The 17,968-nt window shown below is 41.3% G+C and overlaps 1 protein-coding gene and 1 long non-coding RNA gene across 3 annotated transcripts in view; one reads left to right on the top strand and one right to left on the bottom strand.

The window, feature by feature from the left end:
* ANO3 (anoctamin 3) overlaps positions 1-17,968 on the bottom strand; it is a 206,927-nt gene that overhangs the window by 127,768 nt on the left and 61,191 nt on the right. The window lies entirely within an intron of this gene.
* LOC115079182 lies at positions 23-9,634 on the top strand. Its single transcript, XR_003853213.1, has 3 exons — positions 23-173; positions 1,494-1,635; positions 8,986-9,634. It is a non-coding gene; the product is annotated as an uncharacterized LOC115079182 (long non-coding RNA).

Genomic DNA, 17,968 nt, shown 5'->3' with positions numbered 1-17,968 from the left:
TTCACTCACTCAGCCATGAAAAGACAATTCCAAAATGTCCCTCTGTGGCCTTCCTTCTCAGTGGGACATTCAAAGTTCACGAGAATTATACCACCACATCAGCTGCTCTAACACTGTATCCAGTGTTTTGATTTAAGTAAACATTATTCAGCTCCGGCCATGCAGGAAGAAGGGTGAGTAAGAAATTCTTGTGCATTAATTCCGATTCTCTCAGGGTCGTTTCCTTTCTGCCACGGTTTGCGAGTCTTAAGTACACAAACATGATTGTTGGTAATGAAGCAGCTTCCGTATAAGGAGACAATGTAGTAAATCACCACAAAACATCCTTTCAGTCTGCAATATTTAACTGAAACATTTTTGCTTGCGAGGATAGAAACATAGAAATGACAGCAGAAGACGACCAATCGGCCCATCCAGTCTGCCCAGCAAGCTTCACACATTTTTTTTTTCTCTCATACTTATCTGTTTCTCTTAGCTCTTTGGTTCTATTTCCCTTTCACCCCCACCATTAATGCAGAGAGCAGTGATGGAGCTGCAACCAAGTGAAATATCAAGCTTGATTAGTTAGGGGTAGTAGAGGTAGTAACCGCCGCAATAAGCAAGCTACACCCATGCTTATTTGTTTTACCCAGACTATGTTATACAGCCCTTATTGGTTGTTTTTCTTCTCCCCTGCCGTTGTAGCAGAGAGCTATGCTGGAAATGCGTGAAGTATTAGTTTTACTTCTCCCCTGCCGTTGAAGCAGAGAGCTATGCTGGATATGCGTGAAGTATTAGTTTTACTTCTCCCCTGCCGTTGAAGCAGAGAGCTATGCTGGATATGTATTGAAAGTGAAGTGTCAGTCTTCCTCCCCTGCCGTTGAAGCAGGGAGCTATGCTGGATATGCGTGAAGTATTAGTTTTACTTCTCTCCTGCCGGTGAAGCAGAGAGCTATGTTGGATATGCGTGAAGTATTAGTTTTTCTTCTCCCCTGCCGTTGAAGCAGAGAGCTATGTTGGATATGTATTGAAAGTGAAGTATGCATTGAAAGCCACATTATATATCAACAAATATTGAATAAGCCTAATAATTGGTAATACCTATAGCTTATGAACTCTTCGTTAATTTTACATACTCTTGCCCACCCCTGTTTTTTTTTGTTTTTTTTTTTAAATTTGGAGATGGCAGCCGTCCATCCTTCCGCTCCGCTCCGTGAAGGTGGAATACCAACCACTGGCATCCCGCTCCGTGAATGCCTCTGTGGCTACTGCCGCTCCGTGCAGTGTTTTGCTGCCTCCTCCAATGGCAATGCAAGTGCTCAGCTGCTGCCATTTTGAAAGATACGTGCTTTCAACGCATTGCATGTATTCACGCATAAGCCTACATATGCGTGTATTCTGCAGGATAGAGACGTGTGTTATTTTATAAAAAACGCGCATATATATCATAACCTCAGGTTATAAAATACTTGTGTAAACCTCCTCACGGCTATATTTTTGCACTTTTGTTTTAGAGAAGAAAGAAGAAGGCGCGTACCTTGGCTTATGGCCCTGGCCCCCTTGTTTTCAGAAATCTCCTGCCCCTTGCTGTGCGAATACTTTCTGTGCATTGGGATCAGCACAGAAATACTGGTTTACACTGCTGGGGACAGCAAAGTAGGTGGAACTTTCAAAATCTCTGTACACTCCTCTTTACTCTAAACTTTAGGACCAAAATTGGGAGAGAGAGAGAGAGATATGATTTTTGCTTGCTCTGCCAAGAAAATTCTGAAAGTTTGGCGCTTTTTTGCTGCTGCATGTTTGAGACTTGACATCAAGGGTCCGTGTTCAGTAGCTCACCCAGGTGCAAGGTCACGGAAGGGAGGGGGGGAAGTCAAATCACAATACTTTGGACCTTTTCTTTGTGGGCTAGGAGGTAAAACTACTGGTGCAGATTGAAAATTCAGTTTGTGTGCACACCTTTCTAGCTAAAAGCGTGTGCATTGTAAAAAGGACGGAGGCACTTCTAGCAGCTTTGATGTAGGAAGCTGGAAAGAGCAGGAATGATGCAGTCTGCCGTCCCTCAGTGAGGTGGTGATCTCCCCTGTTCCCCCTGGCGGGGAGGGGGTCTCAGGATGGACCACTGGCCTCTCCTTTCTAAAGGGCAGCTCAGAATTCAGTTTCCAGATGCCGGTCATGCATGCTTTAATTCTTTCCCAAAATAATTATCTGTGGGTGAATAGACTCGACTGCTTCCCCCCCCCCCCCGCGTCTGACACACTCTGGAATCAGGCAGACTGGGTGTCCTTCACAGTGTAATTAACTGCCGCAAATGAATTCTTCAGCATGGCATTTGCAAGGTCACACAGGGTTATTAGTTGGCCACTGTTCTTTCTTAGCAGTGAATTTTGCATAGCAGGAAATACTTCAGTAACAGAGCGGCAGATAGTAGCTCATTTGAGCAAAACAACCACTAAAGCCAGTCTGAATCATGCAAAAAATGCCATTTGTTTGCAGACATTTGGTTTTTGTTTTTGCAGTGTGCACATCGTAAAGTATAAGGAGCAACCTTCATTTGCAGGTTTTATTTTATTTTTCCCCATTAATTTATGAGTATTTATTATACACAATAAAACCAAGAGAAAATCAGGGGGGGGGAGGAATTAATCATGTTTTTCCACTGATCTTTCTCCAGTTTTTTCTTGGTTATAATAAATTCCTGGGAAAACTAAACTGAAAATGATGGTCCCCAGGTATGAATCTTGTGAAGACGATTAACTGCATTTCACAAAATATAGCTGTGCACAATCAGTGCTCCACTGACATATTTAATTGGATATTATCCAATAGACCAACCTGGGAATTTCTATGCTAGAAAGCATCGTGTACAATCCATGCACAGCCTGGTAACTTTTGCTAAAATTGGTCCCTCGGTATGCAGCACAATCTACTTTGCTTTGCCTATGGACTCATTATTTAATGCAATCTTTCCTGGGCTGGAATCTGGTGCAGTGCTTGTTCAGTCCATGACATGATGAGCACCGCTGCAGCGCGAGACTCTCCTATGCAGGGCCAGGCAGTGCTCATTCTTTGACACTACTCGCTCAAGGACACACACATTTCCTTCTCTCCAGAGACTATATCAAGTTTGTATGTTTTTTTTTAATCAAACCAAAAGGCAACTTACATAAATTATATACATTTGTCTTTTGCCTGCTAAGTTTCCATACTGTTACTGTACAAAAATGGAAATGAAGAAAGCAATAGTCTTATTTCAGAATAAAAGCCATCTGTATCTATATGACGACAACTCATGTAACATAAGATGCATAGTCCTTAGCCATGGATAAGGCTTTGATATAGTACTTTCAAAATTAACCATTACAAACGGTAAGAATGAAAAAGTAAAGATAAGAAGACAAACTAGCTTGAAATCGCCTTCTCTGTCTGGTTTAACTTGTTTTCTGTCTCTTAGCTCTGCTTCTGTGGTGGTGGTGGTGGAGTAATAGGGCCAATGCAAGCTTATTAGGCACCCTAGATAACCTTTGGTCTGGCATCTTCCCCTCACCCCCTGAAACTTACCTACTGGTGGCAGCTGCTGTGCTCTTTGGCCTTGTGAATTGGGCTCTGCCTGTGGCCTAGTGCTGGTGGGATTTTCCCTCCCCACTAAGGTGCAGCCCTCTACCGCCTAGCTTGCCTGAAGGAAGGGTCAGTCCTGGGGGATAGAAGAGAAGGCACCATCCACTCCCAACCCCGTCTGCATGAAGATCACGATGGCTTGCAATTATGAATGCGAATGATGTGGTAATAGCTGTGATGAAAGCCTCTGGGCAGGACATCGTGGAGATTAAAATGAAATATTATTATAAGCTAGCACAATAAAAGATCCTGCTAAAAACATGACAATGGCTGAAGAGAGATTCTGTTCTTCAACACTTGTTTGATTTTGAAAGTTCAATGTTGACTTATATTTCAATCAGAGAATTTAAAATTTTGATTGAAGAAGAATATGAACTTAAGGCCAATTAACTTTCCTGAAGGGAACCCTGTTGCTCCCTAACAAGCTATTTTGTTAATCTTTGTTGGAACTGCTTAAGTTTCCTGAAGAGGCTAATCCCCCAATTGCAAGGGCTGGATAGTGGAGTAAAGGGTTATGGGGCTGTTGGATGGGTGCCTGCCTTAGAAGTAGAGATCTCACCTATGAATATTTCCGAGTTATCTGTTCTGTAGTTTTTCTTGTTTTGATTCCTGCTAAGGCAACTTTAGTAGTGGACCTGCTGGCTTTTTTTTTTAAGATCTTATCTAAAAGACATACGTTTAGTTGAAAAGCCATTTCCCTCTGTCTTAGAATATTCCCTGACCTTGCTCACCCAACACAGGACCCTAGCACAGGATAAATATAGGGGATGTCAACGGAATTGACGCTAAATTAATTGGACTGTTGGGCAGACTGGATGGGCCATACGGTCTTTTTCTGCTGTCATGTTGCTAGAGAAGGATGTTCCAACATTCCATCTGTTCCTTCAGTTTCTCTCACCTAAACTTTGTGTGAAATTTTTTTTTCTTTTTAAATACATTTCTAATTAGCTTGGTTTAGCTATTTCTATAATGGATTTTGCATTCTTTGTTATTGGTGGATATATATGGAGTGATGGTTAGCCACAGAAATGTTAATTGGTTCTTCTATTTATTTTCTTTCTTCTTCTGTCATATCTTGTTTTTGGGATAATGTGATTTGTTAATCTTTGTCTGCAGACTTCTATAAAATAAATAAAAAGATGGTTTCTTAAAATCTGAACCTGTTGTTACCATAAAATTAATCCTTGTCCATGTTGACTCCTGGCTGTTCTTTGAGATCTCTTAGGAAAGATATATTTGTGGCCTACAGAAATTGGGTCAGTCTCTGAAAACCTTAAACAAGAAACCAACCTATGACCAACATTTAAGCAGGTAGACACAAATTTCATTCCTCAATTACATTTTAATATAGCCCCTTCTCAAGAAGACAATAGACTATTTTTAATAGGAAGAATACAAAATTAATTATTGGGTAAAGTTTAGAAAACTTTACGCTCCTCTTATGTATATAATATAATTAAGTTTTCTAAGTCAGCCATACCCAGGTAAGGGGAAGTTTAGCTGCCCGGAGGTAAGTGCGGACCTTCATAACATACCCTTCTGGCCTAATAGGAAAGAGGAATTCTGGGGGCCATTTTGGAGGCATATTTGAAGATACTGTAAGTACATTTAATTTCCAAAAAACAGACAAGATCTAGGCATCCGATATATTTAATATACATCATTTAAAAAAAAAAAAAAAAAAAAGTATAGTAGTTCATGCATACTTTCAGCCATATTACAATCTGATGTATATACCAGAACTCTGTCTGAATATTGGATTGTTTTATGCTGGTTTAAAAGTATGTGCACGCCTTGTGGTTAGGTTGCAAATTTACCAATTAGACCTGGTTATATATATGTATGTTTTTACACACGGATGTATAATATACTACGTATGTACACACTATACCAATACATGCATAATTACACACACATTTATATATATTTTTATGTGGTTTTATTTTCTCTTTTTATCATCAGTAAAATTATTTTACTGTCCTTAAAGGACAGTGCTCTCTCAGACAATTAACACTGTGATGTTGATGGCCCTCAAACACCTGATACCCTCTAGTGTTCATAGATGGTTTGCTAAAGCAAGGAACAAAATATCATTGCAGAGTGCAAGAGTGTTCTTCATAGAAACATGACAGCAGAAAACGACTATATGGCCCATCTAGTCTGCCAATCCATCCAATTCATTTAGCATTCTAAATTCCCCTGTATTTATCCCATGCTTTCTTGAATTCACATACTGATTTTGTCTCTACCAACTCTACTGGAAGGCTATTCCACGCACCCACCACACTCTGTACAGAAATATTTGCTAAGATTACTCCTGAGTCTGCCCACTTTCAACCTCATCTCATATCCCCCTTGTTCTAGAGAATCCTTTTCGTTGAAAAAGACTCACCTCCTATGCATGGAAACAATTGAGATGTTGATATGTCTCTATCATATCTCCCCTCTCTCATCTTTCCTCCAGGGTGTACATGTTTAGATCTTTAAGTTTATCCCCATATGCTTTAGAATGAAGACCACTGACCATTTTAGTAGCCGCCCTCTGGACCGACTCCATCCTGTTTATATCCTTTTGAAGGTGCGGTCTCCAGATTTGTACACAGTATGGAAAGTGAGGTCTCACCAGGGACCTATACAGGGGCAATGTCACCTCCCATATCCTGACGATTGTTCCTCTCCTTATGCAGCCAAGAATATTTCTTTTCCCCATCAGCAGATACAATTATTCACCTCCAATACCGTACTTTGCCCTTTGATTTTTGCACTACTCTGCATTTTTTTTAGCATTAAATCTTAGCTGCCAGACCTTAGACCAAATCTTCGAGCTTCGCTAGATCCCTCCTCATAAATTTTCAATTGATCATAACATGATAAATAAGGAAAATGCGACTGCCCAACAATTTATGGAGTCTTATTCCGATCTGCTTTGATCAGAAGTTTCGTAATATTGAGAATATTAAGGCATTTCTTAATATCAGTTGTAGCTAAATGTGGAAGAAAGCCACTTTGCACCGAGCTCCCCTAGCATCGCAAACAAGAGAATGGAGCAAATGGAAATACCTGTGCTACCCACAGCAAGATAATAACCTAAAAGGCCTAGCCCCGTCTTAGAAGGCGTTTTCCAAATACCATGAATCTGGATGAACTTCTTTTTGATTTTGGATTGTTACGGAAAATTCGCTGCATCACTGTCATCTTTTGGTTGTTATTGAATATGTAGTGTTAGCAGGCGTTTTCGGCTGATTGATTCATTTTAAATATATGTTTTAGGGCTGTATCCTTTTGCCATTTAATGATGAAGCTACATGAAAAACTCCAAATGGGTTATTAAAAGATTTAGAGGCTGATATTCAAAGAATTTGTTCAGGTCGCTTTCAAGTTACCTTCACAAATCCTAAGATTTTTAATTCACGCCTCTTTAACTGGTTCTGCCTAACTTAGGCTTAGATTCATCATTTTGCTATAAATTTCGTGTGAATAGCACCCATGAGATATATATATATATATATATATATATATATATATATATATATATATATATATATATGAGAGAGAGAGAGAGAGAGAGAGAGAGAGTTTTTATAAGGCTCGGGGTGAGGTTTTGGGGGCAGTTTTACATGCACAGTCAGAGGTACAAACAACACAGCAGACATCAGTGAATATTTTATGTGATTTGGAGTTATGAAAGGTATTCAAAGATGAGATTTATACATAGTACTCTTGACCTAGCTTGATAGCAGTTAGGTAAAGTGCGCAGCAAGTTAGATTGAGAGTACATTATACAAATCTCATCTTTTCATACCTTTTATCACTCCAAACCACATAAAATTTTCACTGATGTCTACTGTGCTGTTTGTTCCTCTGACTATGCATGTAAAACTGCCTCCCAAAACCTAGCACACCAAAGCCTCACCCCGAGTTCAGAATGCCCCCCTTATAGTAGTATAAAAAGTTGACTGTGTGCCTCCCCAGAGGCTCTCTCTCCTCCCCCCCCCCCCCCGATTTCCAACATTAAATCCCATGATAGCATGTGTTACTTTATCACATGCTATGTTAAGCATCCCTAATTTTCATAAACTCCTCCCACTTGACTAAATTTTTCCAATTTGCATATGCATCATGCGATGCATTATTTATTGCATGTAATTTGAAAAATGATCCCCTTAGCTGGATAGCTCAGACATTCAAAGTTATCTGGAGTAAGTTATCCGGTTAACTTTAGTTGTGCCAGATAGATTTACCCGGAATGTTTTGGGTTTGTCTGGGATGGCTGGACTGCTTAATATAGGATGTGAATTACCCAGGTCTGCCTGTGACTGAATATCGAAGTCCTAGTTCGCAGGTACAGCAAGCATACAATTCAGAAATATTCAGTGGCACATCTGAATTGGGTTCTATTGCACACTTACATTCCATCATTCACCAAATACGACAGCCACTAATTCTTCCTGGCACTCAGATTATACTGTTCCTTGAAAATGGTTTCTCTTAAGGTCGGGGAAGGAATTGGGGAAACAACATCTTTCTTGATGCTCTTTCTAGAAGTTATAGCACCTTAGAGGGGGATTGCAAGGATGTTTGTGTTAGAAGAAGCCATATAGCGGAGGTTATTCTAATCAGTGGTAATATGTAATCACTTCTCTCCCCCATCCCTCTACAGACTAGTCACAATTCAAGATGACTTTTTTTTTTCACTGAAAACAAAGCACTAAAAATGCAACAGAGGTAGTGGAGCAGCCAACAATCTCATTTAGTCTCCGTTTGGTCTTGATGAGTGCTCACTATGGTAGAAGAATAAAACCTATGCATCCTTTGTGTTACATGAGCTACTCCATTTAGTAATAACTCGGAAAATAAAAAAGTCATATCCTGGACAAAGTAATTTGTCATGACACCCACAGAAGGAATGACCAAAGATTATTATTATTTTCTTTGTATCTTCTCTCAAGCTATTTCACATGAGAGCCACAAGTACCAATTGACGCCTGTTCTGGCAGCCTATTCTGACTTCTTGATTATCCCTCATGAAATATTTTTCTCTATGTAGTGCTGAGTTCAAGTGTAATAAGCAGCAGTGCAAATACCACAGTGCTTTGGGATAGAAGTTCTAAAACTAGAACTGGCCAAAAGTCATCTGCCATTTCTTGTTTATATTTATAATAGGCGTTTTCAATTTGTTCCTTTTATGAGTGGCAAATTAGTGTTAAAAACATAGATGTGGTATGTAACTTCAAACTGGTAACTTGCCCTTAGCTATTCTAATCATGTTGGTAATACATAGGGCATCTCTCACACATCACTGCTGATTTGATCTGACAAATCTCATTATATCTAAAGGCAAACCAGGTTTTAACATTCTTTCTAGTGACCCTTTTCTGCTGCTTACAGGTGGAGAACATCAGATCAAGGCATTCATCATCTGAACAGCTTCCAAGCTGTTGAAAACTCATGAAGTCTAACAGATGCTGTTGACCTCAGTGAAGCAAGAAGCTGGTCGAGGATACTTCCAGCCCCTTAAACAACCATTAAGGTTCAGGAAGCCCTTCACAGTACTCGTAAATATGCAGTGCGATGTGTGTGTAACTGTAAATCTGGACTTTAAACCAAAGATTCTCTCATCCAGGTCGAATAGAACCTTCTCTTGCCCCCAGAAAGGGGTCAAGCCTGACAGCTCACGACGACGAGGTGTAGCATGACATCCAACCCTTGGGAATGTTCATTTCCGTGTCCACATATGGAGCACAGAGAAGAAAGTTCCTAGTACTTGTATAACAGGAGTCTAGAACTGGATTTTTCCCTAATATCGGGCATCTTTTTCTACCATATATTCCCCATACCGAGGATGGCACTAGACCCTAAATCCCCTCCGCTCCCCCCCCCCCCCAAAAAAAATCAAACCTCATTTTTAATAGAATTGCATGGTTTTCTTTTTATATTAATACTATAAACCTGTGCTATATCTTCTGAAATTTTTGACTAAATGAATAGCCATAATAATTTGTAATATATAGAAATCAATGTTACTTTCACAAAAAATAAAGAAAATATTATCATCATCATCTCATAGTACTTTAGGAAATGTAAGACTATCACATTATTCATGTCAGTAAGTTTTAAAATCATAGTAAGAACATAAGAAGTTGCCATACTGGGTCAGACCAAGGGTCCATCAAGCCCAGCATCCTGTTTCCAACAGAGGCCAAATCAGGCCACAAGAACCTGGCAAATACCCCAAAACTAAGTCTATTCCATGTTACTGTTGCTAGTAATAGCAGTGGCTATTCCCTAAGTAAACTTAATTAATAGCAGGTAATGGACTTCTCCATGAACTTATCCAATCATTTTTTAAACCCAGCTACACTAACCACATCCTCTGGCAACAAATTCCAGAGATTAATTGTGCGTTGAGTGAAAAAGAATCTTCTCCGATTAGTCTTAAATGTGCTACTTGCTAACTTCATGGAATGCCCCCTAGTCCTTCTATTATTCGAAAGTGTAAATAACAGAGTCACATCTACTCGTTCAAGACCTCTCATGATCTTAAAGACCTCTATCATATCCCCGCTCAGCCGTCTCTTCTCCAAGCTGAACAGCCCTAACCTCTTCAGCCTTTCCTCATAGGGAAATTATAAATGCATAATGTTTAATTGTGTGTGAGGAGGGTGTGATGGGGTGGGGGGTGCAAGGCTGTAAAGTTTTCCTAGGGCCTCTAATACCCTTGCACTGGCCATGGGCACTGCTGTACAAACATTGAACAGAATCTCCCAGCTCGTCGTGTCATGTGTTGTATAAAGGGGGAGGGCGCAGATTTTCACTTGGCCATAGGTGCTTAATTGCCTGGCTGCAGCTCTGATTGTGCCACTGAATATTCTCAGCTATATCAAAGTTTGCCAGATAAGTTCCAGCTGACTTTAAAGATGCCTCTCTAGCAGCCCTGTAGTTATCCGGCTAAGTCAGCCAGGTAACGCTGAAAACCCAGCTAACTTTAGCTGGATAACTGAATCTTAATTGTCAACACTTGAGAACTCCTTGAGTTTTCTTACATAAAATGTCTCATTCCGCCTATTCCCTAAAATATGTTGCACATCTTAGTGTCATCTGCAAAAAAACCCAAACAAACAAACATTTCCTTCTATCTCCACCACAGTATCACTCATAATGATATTGTACAGAAGCAGATCCAGGACCCATGTGAGGCTTTGCTGGATTTGGACCAGCAACCCTGGAACAGGAATAGTTGCTAGACAACCATAAGGCCAGGTGAGGACCACGGGGATCTGAGAAATTTTATGTTCCCAGATAGCTTTGTTGGCTCCAATCAGCTGCATGGGTTGACCCTAACGTCCCTCATTTTAACCCGATTCCAAGCTGGTGGGATGAACCTTATGCTCATCTTCGTTCTGGCATGCTCCTGTTACCTTGCCTGGATCCTCACCTTTCCTGCCTCTCCGGACTCCGTCCTTCTTCCTGCTGACTTGCCTGCCTGGAGCCTCACCTTATTCCTGGGTTTTGCTGCCCGGTCGTTCCTTGGACTCCTCTCCTGGCTTTTGACCTTGACCTGGATCTGTTGATGTTCTGGTGCGCCCAATACTACCGGGGACTCTTGATCGGTAAGTCGCCTAGGGCTCGATTGGTACCTGGCAACCAATCTCTGCGGCAGTCCGCTAACCATTTCTTTCCTCAGAATGAATTCCATTTGCCACCACCCTACATCATTATATGAACTTGCCACAGACTGTGCGAAAAGGAGAAAGTATCAAAGTGTTTTAGCCATTCCTTTAAATTCAAGGCCATAACATAATTCAATTTTACATTTATATCCTGCTTTTCTATTATAAAATGCTACTCGAAAGTGACTCACAGAAAATAAATATTCAAACAATTGCAGTCCAGTACACAATATAAATATAAGCAAGCATAAAATTACAACCACCACCGATTAATATCAATCACTAAATAAACTAAGATCATCCACAGCTCATACTTATAACAGCAACCTATACAAGCTGTGACCACCACCGCAGCCTGGCTCAAAGTCCTCCATGAGATTAATAGCTATGAACGTTACCCTGCAAACCATTGTGATCATCGCATGGGAACGACGGTATATAAAATAAATAAATAAATAAATCAAACTTCTCACCCCAGCAACCTTTACCCCGAGGGCCAAAGCCCCAGAGCTGCCAATCACCGAGGGGCTCACAAAAAAAACCCCAACACAAGCCTCTTTAGCTCACCCTCCGTTCATCTTTTCTTTTCCTGGACTTTCCCCAAGCATCCCTACCTATCGTAACGTTGCTAGAGCAGCAGAGTCCTCAGTGGCTTCCCTTGGATGTATTTCCAAGGGCCTTGCCCCAGCTACACCAACGGGAGAAGGCTCGTTTTAAAAATAAGAGAGACCGGGTCTCTGGGCTTGTGCCGCGCTCTGTACTCCAGGCCTTCCTTCCATGTCTAAAGCAGGGTGCCCCTCTTTTTAAACGACGAGCGATCCCCACTCCCCTCCCCACCAAAAGAGCTAACTCTGGTTCCATTTCTTAAGTATTTGGTTTTCCAAATCATAAACAAGCACAACTATGGCTGGGCAGTGTGCCACCGCTAGAGGATTACCACCGATTTTCCTGCAAACAGAATTTAGGGGGCGTGCTGTGCTGTAAGAAAAAAAAAAAAAAAATGTTGATCCATACTTTTCTCACTGCACTAATCCGAGGAACCTCGTGCTACACTGCAGAGGTAGTTTACAGCTCAGAGACCATGCAGGCACGGCTTCAGTGTTCCCTGCCGTATCATCCCATCCTGATGCGCAGATTGAATTTATATGGAAATAACCCACAGCCGTACTGGAACTTTTTTGATCTGGCAAATTAAATTAAAAATCAGATTATTATGCTAGCAATAAACTTCCTTTGATGTGTTGGATCAAACTGTCCAGCTGCTGCCTCTGCTGTGATTATCTTCAAGCAATCAAATCAGAGAAAACTGTGCTCCATGCTAAAACAAGCAATATACAAGTGGGAGTGATATCAGAACAAAATAAACCCCCCCTGGAGGTCCAGACAGAGCTACATACTTTTAGCATTCTTTAAACTTCTGTTATCAACCCCAAAGCATTATGGGATGATTGCAGTATCTCACTTTGCAGAGATCCCTAATGTTTAGGGGTGTCAATAGGAGGTGTACGTTGGTCTAATTGTAGAGGTTTATCTACTGATACGAAAACCTGGAATTTGCAATATTATTTTAATAAAGAACACAAGCACGTCCTCAGGCCTTATTCAGAGAACCTACTGTATGTAGTGGTGTTTCCAGTTCATGCCTTCTTCCTAATGTTACCAAGAGATTTCACTGATGAAGGGAGGAGACCCTCTAGTGAGAATGGGGGTTAGGGTACCGGTAAGAGTGTGTGTGTGGGATTTATTTAGTTTTGCATTGTATTTTTTCTAACTCGTTAACCACTTTGGGTCTAAGTTTGTAAGAATACGTCTGCCAATAAATATGACATGAAATGACTCCAGCTCTTCAAGGCTACATCCCAGCTACTGGAGTAAAATTGTTCAAGCCCGCGACTGGGTTACATATTTATCTCAGCCACTGGCACCAATATATGTTTTGCTGCTTGCGCCGTACGTGCCTGCTTGAAATTAGAAACTGTGGGCATTAAGAAAAAAAAAAAATATGCGCACAAATGGCCAACATATATATGCAGTTGGGTCAAGAGCTCAAGTGTTCATATTACATGCCCGGGTCTGTTCTGGAATTGCTCACTTAACAATACCCAAGAGTTTGACAAAATGCTATTAAGGGACCGATATACTAATGCCTAAACCACGAGGAGAGAAAACACAGTAAATCACGGGTGTTGGGGGGGAAAATCACAGCTTTCATACCAATAAGGTTTTCACATAAAGCAATGGAATTATTGCAAAAATAAAAAAATAGACCCATTTTCTAGCACACAGGGAAGCCCAGCAGTAGGCAAGGATCATTACAAGGTTTTGCAGAAAAAACTTCCACGAAGATAACAGTCTCTCTCAACCTTTTTGTTTTAAATAGGGGAGTGGACCCCCATTCCCCTACACTCAACATTTATTTCTACCCCAATTCATGCTATTTCAAGTGAAAACCAGAAACTTGCCCTGGTAAAGCTGGGGTGAAGCAGCAGCACTGCAGAATGACTGCAGCGTGCTCTCCCTTCACATGCGGTGCTCCAAACAGCACAAATCAGTAGATCCCTTCGCCTACTTTTCTCCAATAGAAAAACAAGACATTTGTTTACCCGGCACAAACGCACACATTGTCCGGCCCTGCACTCAAAACGAGCTGCAGGTCCCAGGCATCTGCAAGTCGTGCCCAGCCTCGGGTGTCCCTCGCCATTAGCAACTGCAGCATGAGCATGCAGACCTCAGGAGCGGCACATTCCCGGAGACACAAAAGACTTCCCACTGACCTTTCTGCTGCCTAAAGGACTGAATGGACCCCGAGTGATGGACCATCTTCAAATCAGCTTAGTCCCAGGATGCTACTGCACAAGATCTGAGGGGGGGATTGGGAGAATGTGCATATGTAGAGGAGAGGTCTGCCGCTCCCAGGAATTCTGGAGCTTCTGAGCGGCTCTGCAATCCGACACCTGCTTTAGCTATAGCCCTCTACTCCCCTCTGTTGCCATAGAAACCGGGAGGGGAGGACCAGCATCGCGCTCCCCTTAGTGGATGCTGAGGGAATAATTTAGCTTAGCCATAAAATATCTCTTGCTGAGGAAAAAAAAAAACACAGCAGCTTCTTTTATATTCCCCCCCCCCCCCCCCCCCCGAGTTGCCTGTGGGAGGACAGAGAGAGAATTGTCCAGCCTGCAATCCCAGCATCCGTTTCTAGGTTTTTTTTTGGTTGCGGTAAGTAATATGTGGCAACTGATAATTCAAAGCTTCCCTATGTTGCAGGGCTTACTGAAGTTTGTGCTGTGACTTGTGTCAATTTTATTCCCAATCAAACCAAAATCAGGTCTTTTTTTTCTTATAATCACAAATTAATTTCTACAATTCATTCAGGCAAAATATCACATTCAATCAATCACTTGAATTGGATTATTTTGCCAATGGAAATGCAATCCACAATGCCTTGTTGATGCCTTGAAATAGTTTCTAGACTATATGGGAAATTTCTGACATTTTACCTCTACTTCACCTTATATTATCCGACCATTTTTGTTGACGAAACTACTTCTCGTTTTTAATTTCTAATCAAATCCTTTCGGTCTTGGTCATGTTATACTTTGTCCTTACAGGTTTAAAGCCACTTCTTATAAGAGCACATAGAGAATAATTTTTCAAAGGAATTCCTCTGGGGGGAAAAGAGGGTTTTATGCATAGAAATATCTTTTTACAAAACTTCCTGCCCAATAATCGAGTAAACATGTCCATGTGTCAACTTTCTGAGAAAACTTCCACATGCTCGGTGGAAGCATTCCTGGAGGCAGGTGGGGGGAGAGGTTCGGACTATTGAATTTTAAAGGGTATGCATGTGTAGTTTTGCACAAAAAAAGAAAAAAAAAATAGTAGGGCAGATGCTTTATCAGGTGCAGCTTGCTCAGGCCGATTTGGTGGGATAACTAAATAAAATAAAAAAAACTTTCAAAGTGGACCCATGCGCGCAAATTCACATTGAGAACTGGTGAAACCCATGCACATGGTTGCCAACATTTTTAATGCAAATTACAAAATAATTCCCTAAAATAAAATGTTCTTAAAACCTTTTCGAGCATCCTGTGCAGGAGTGCCGAACAATGGAATTGGTTACGTAAAAATGCTTCAATATGTCAGAGAGGGGGACCCGCTAGCCTCATCGAGGGAGGTCTTTAACAAAAAAGTGTTCTAGAGGGAAATCTACTTTTAATACCAAATCTAATGGCCAAAATCAGCAACTTATGGCCTACAGATAGGAGCATTTCAAGAAGAGAATTAGACCATTCTTTATAAATAATTGTGGAGTCAAGTCCAAGTGCCTTTGCACCAATTTTATAAGGGAATGCATGCGAGGACTTCCACAAAGTGTGTGTGCTCGCTTGCATCTGCTTTTTGTGCTGGAAGCGTTTTTGCCTGAAACGTATCCACTTCCGCCACCCCTCAACCTAACCACACTCAGGGAATGCTGGCCCTTGAAGTCAGTAAAAGCTGTGGAAGGACACATTGACGTGGGCAATGACAGGTTCTTTTGCAGCGAAAATGTACAGGAAATGTGTGGGGAAAAAAAATACTCAGAGGATCCAGCGGGGTCCACCATCTCATCAATAAATATCATGGTATTAACAATGCCCTTTTAAAAAGATAATTTTTCACGCATTCTTGCGCATTTCTCTGTGGAAAACCATCATTGTTCTTATTTTCAGCAATGCGCCACTTCACTGGAAGTTTTTCATTTGATTGGTTAATAGATATATTGGTGTTGATTTGTGGTCGGTCATTTTTTGGCGCCATGTTTTGAAGTTGTGTCTGGCTAACCAATACTGTAACTGCCAGGTCATACGGAATTCCAGGACTTGATTGGTTAGGTTTTGATCTCTTCTGCAATATTTTCTCCGCAGCATTTTTTTGCCATTTGTATGAAGGTTTTACTAGGTGTTAGCAGTCAGCATTATGTTGCATGAAGAATGCATTCTCCTTTGATCAAAAGGATAGCTGTGATTTTCCCCTGAAGCAGTCACTATCTGATCAAAAATGACAACAATGGTGACACCAGTGCATGGAGCATTGTGTTATTTTCTGAGACTCCATCTATACTGCTATATTCAAGTTCTTACTTCATCTATTAACAATTTACATTGAAAAAGATTTTTTTTAAAGGTTATGTGAAATTTGAACAGGGCTAGCACTAGAGAGCGGTGAGGGCCTGGGTGAACATGCCAGAGTGGACCATGCTCACCCCTGAAGTTCATAGGTATGGGATGGCAGACCCCTATTCTCCAGAGTTTCAGAAGTTGATGCACCGGCGTTGGTGGGACGTTCCCCTGCCACCGCAGTGTGGGTTGCCGAAAAACTTTCAGCCTACCAGCCTCCAGGGGAGGAAATGATATTTGGGGAAATAGTTACTACAACCACACAGGGCCATTCAAGGCACAAGACCTAGGGTAGTCACCTCTATCTGCCTCCTCAACAAGAACGTCCCTGACTTTCAAATTCAGTTTATTGACTTAAAGGTAGATTTTAAGGATCGCACGCGTTTGGCCAGGGCACACACATGAATGCGCGCATGCTATAAAATTGGCGACCTAAGCACACAATTTAACTCCGACACACGGATGTGCACGCGAATCCCAACTCAATCACATAAGGGGGGGAATTTTAGTAAATAAACGCGGTGACGCAATAGGCCATTTCCCTGTACCCTCCCAATTCGCCCCTGTAAAGGAGTGAATTTCCTAAACCCTCCACCTAACCTGCCTTCCTTTTACCCTACCAGCCCCGACCCCTAAAACCCCATGACTACCCTAGTTTTTTTGTTTTAATACTTAACTGCAGTCCGTAGCGGCAGCGGGTTACGCCGTAGTCCAATCCTGGCGGGCGCGTCTTCACAAAAAAAAACTGACTTGCTGGCAGCGTCCTGGTCTGCTCGTGCCCACCCAGACCCCACCCCTTTATTATTCACTTCGCAGGAGATATGCACATGGCTGCGGGCCTCTGAAAATCCACACGGCGCAGTCACGCCCGTATCTCCCGGCTGGGCTGTGTGTAAGGCTTTTAAAATTCGGCCTTTTATTATATTGCTTTGCAGAAAAGAATCAAGCAGTTTACAAAACGAAAAACACGGATGAAAATAAAAATATCGATTTTAAAAAAAGTTATAAAATCATGAGGAAAATAAAACTCGCACTAACAAAAAAGTAAGCAAAGAAAATAACAATAATTAAATATAAAACAATCCCTTGGGCTAATTATTATAATACTGCTTTTTGTCCAAGTGATCTTGGCTATGTATTAATGAGGAGCCTTTGGGAAGTTTGATTGTATTTGTTAGTGGTAAAAATGATTTCATATTCTCCGGCTTTCCATTTTTTTTTTTTTTTTAATATGATACTTTAGCACGTGGCATGCTAGCATCTTGTGACTGGATGTTACTGTCACAATCTAACAATTAAACATATGCAATGATGCTGCCATATGCAAAGCAGACCATCTGGGCTTGTGAAAAGCTTGAACTGAAGGAGTAATGCATTCTCATTGGCACCCATATAAAAATGTCATTTTACATCTGTAGCCCATCGACAGTTTGCTCTTGTGTGGAGGTCAGAATGACACAGACTGTGTCATAATTCTACTGGGGCAGGTTTTAGAAGCCCTACGCGCGCCAGGCCTATTTTGCATAGGCTCGGCGACGCGCGCAA

Source organism: Rhinatrema bivittatum, chromosome 17 (assembly GCF_901001135.1).
Source record: "Rhinatrema bivittatum chromosome 17, aRhiBiv1.1, whole genome shotgun sequence".
NCBI lineage: Eukaryota > Metazoa > Chordata > Amphibia > Gymnophiona > Rhinatrematidae > Rhinatrema > Rhinatrema bivittatum.
Note: the sequence above shows the minus strand (reverse complement) of the source record. Positions and strands in the feature narration are given on the sequence as shown.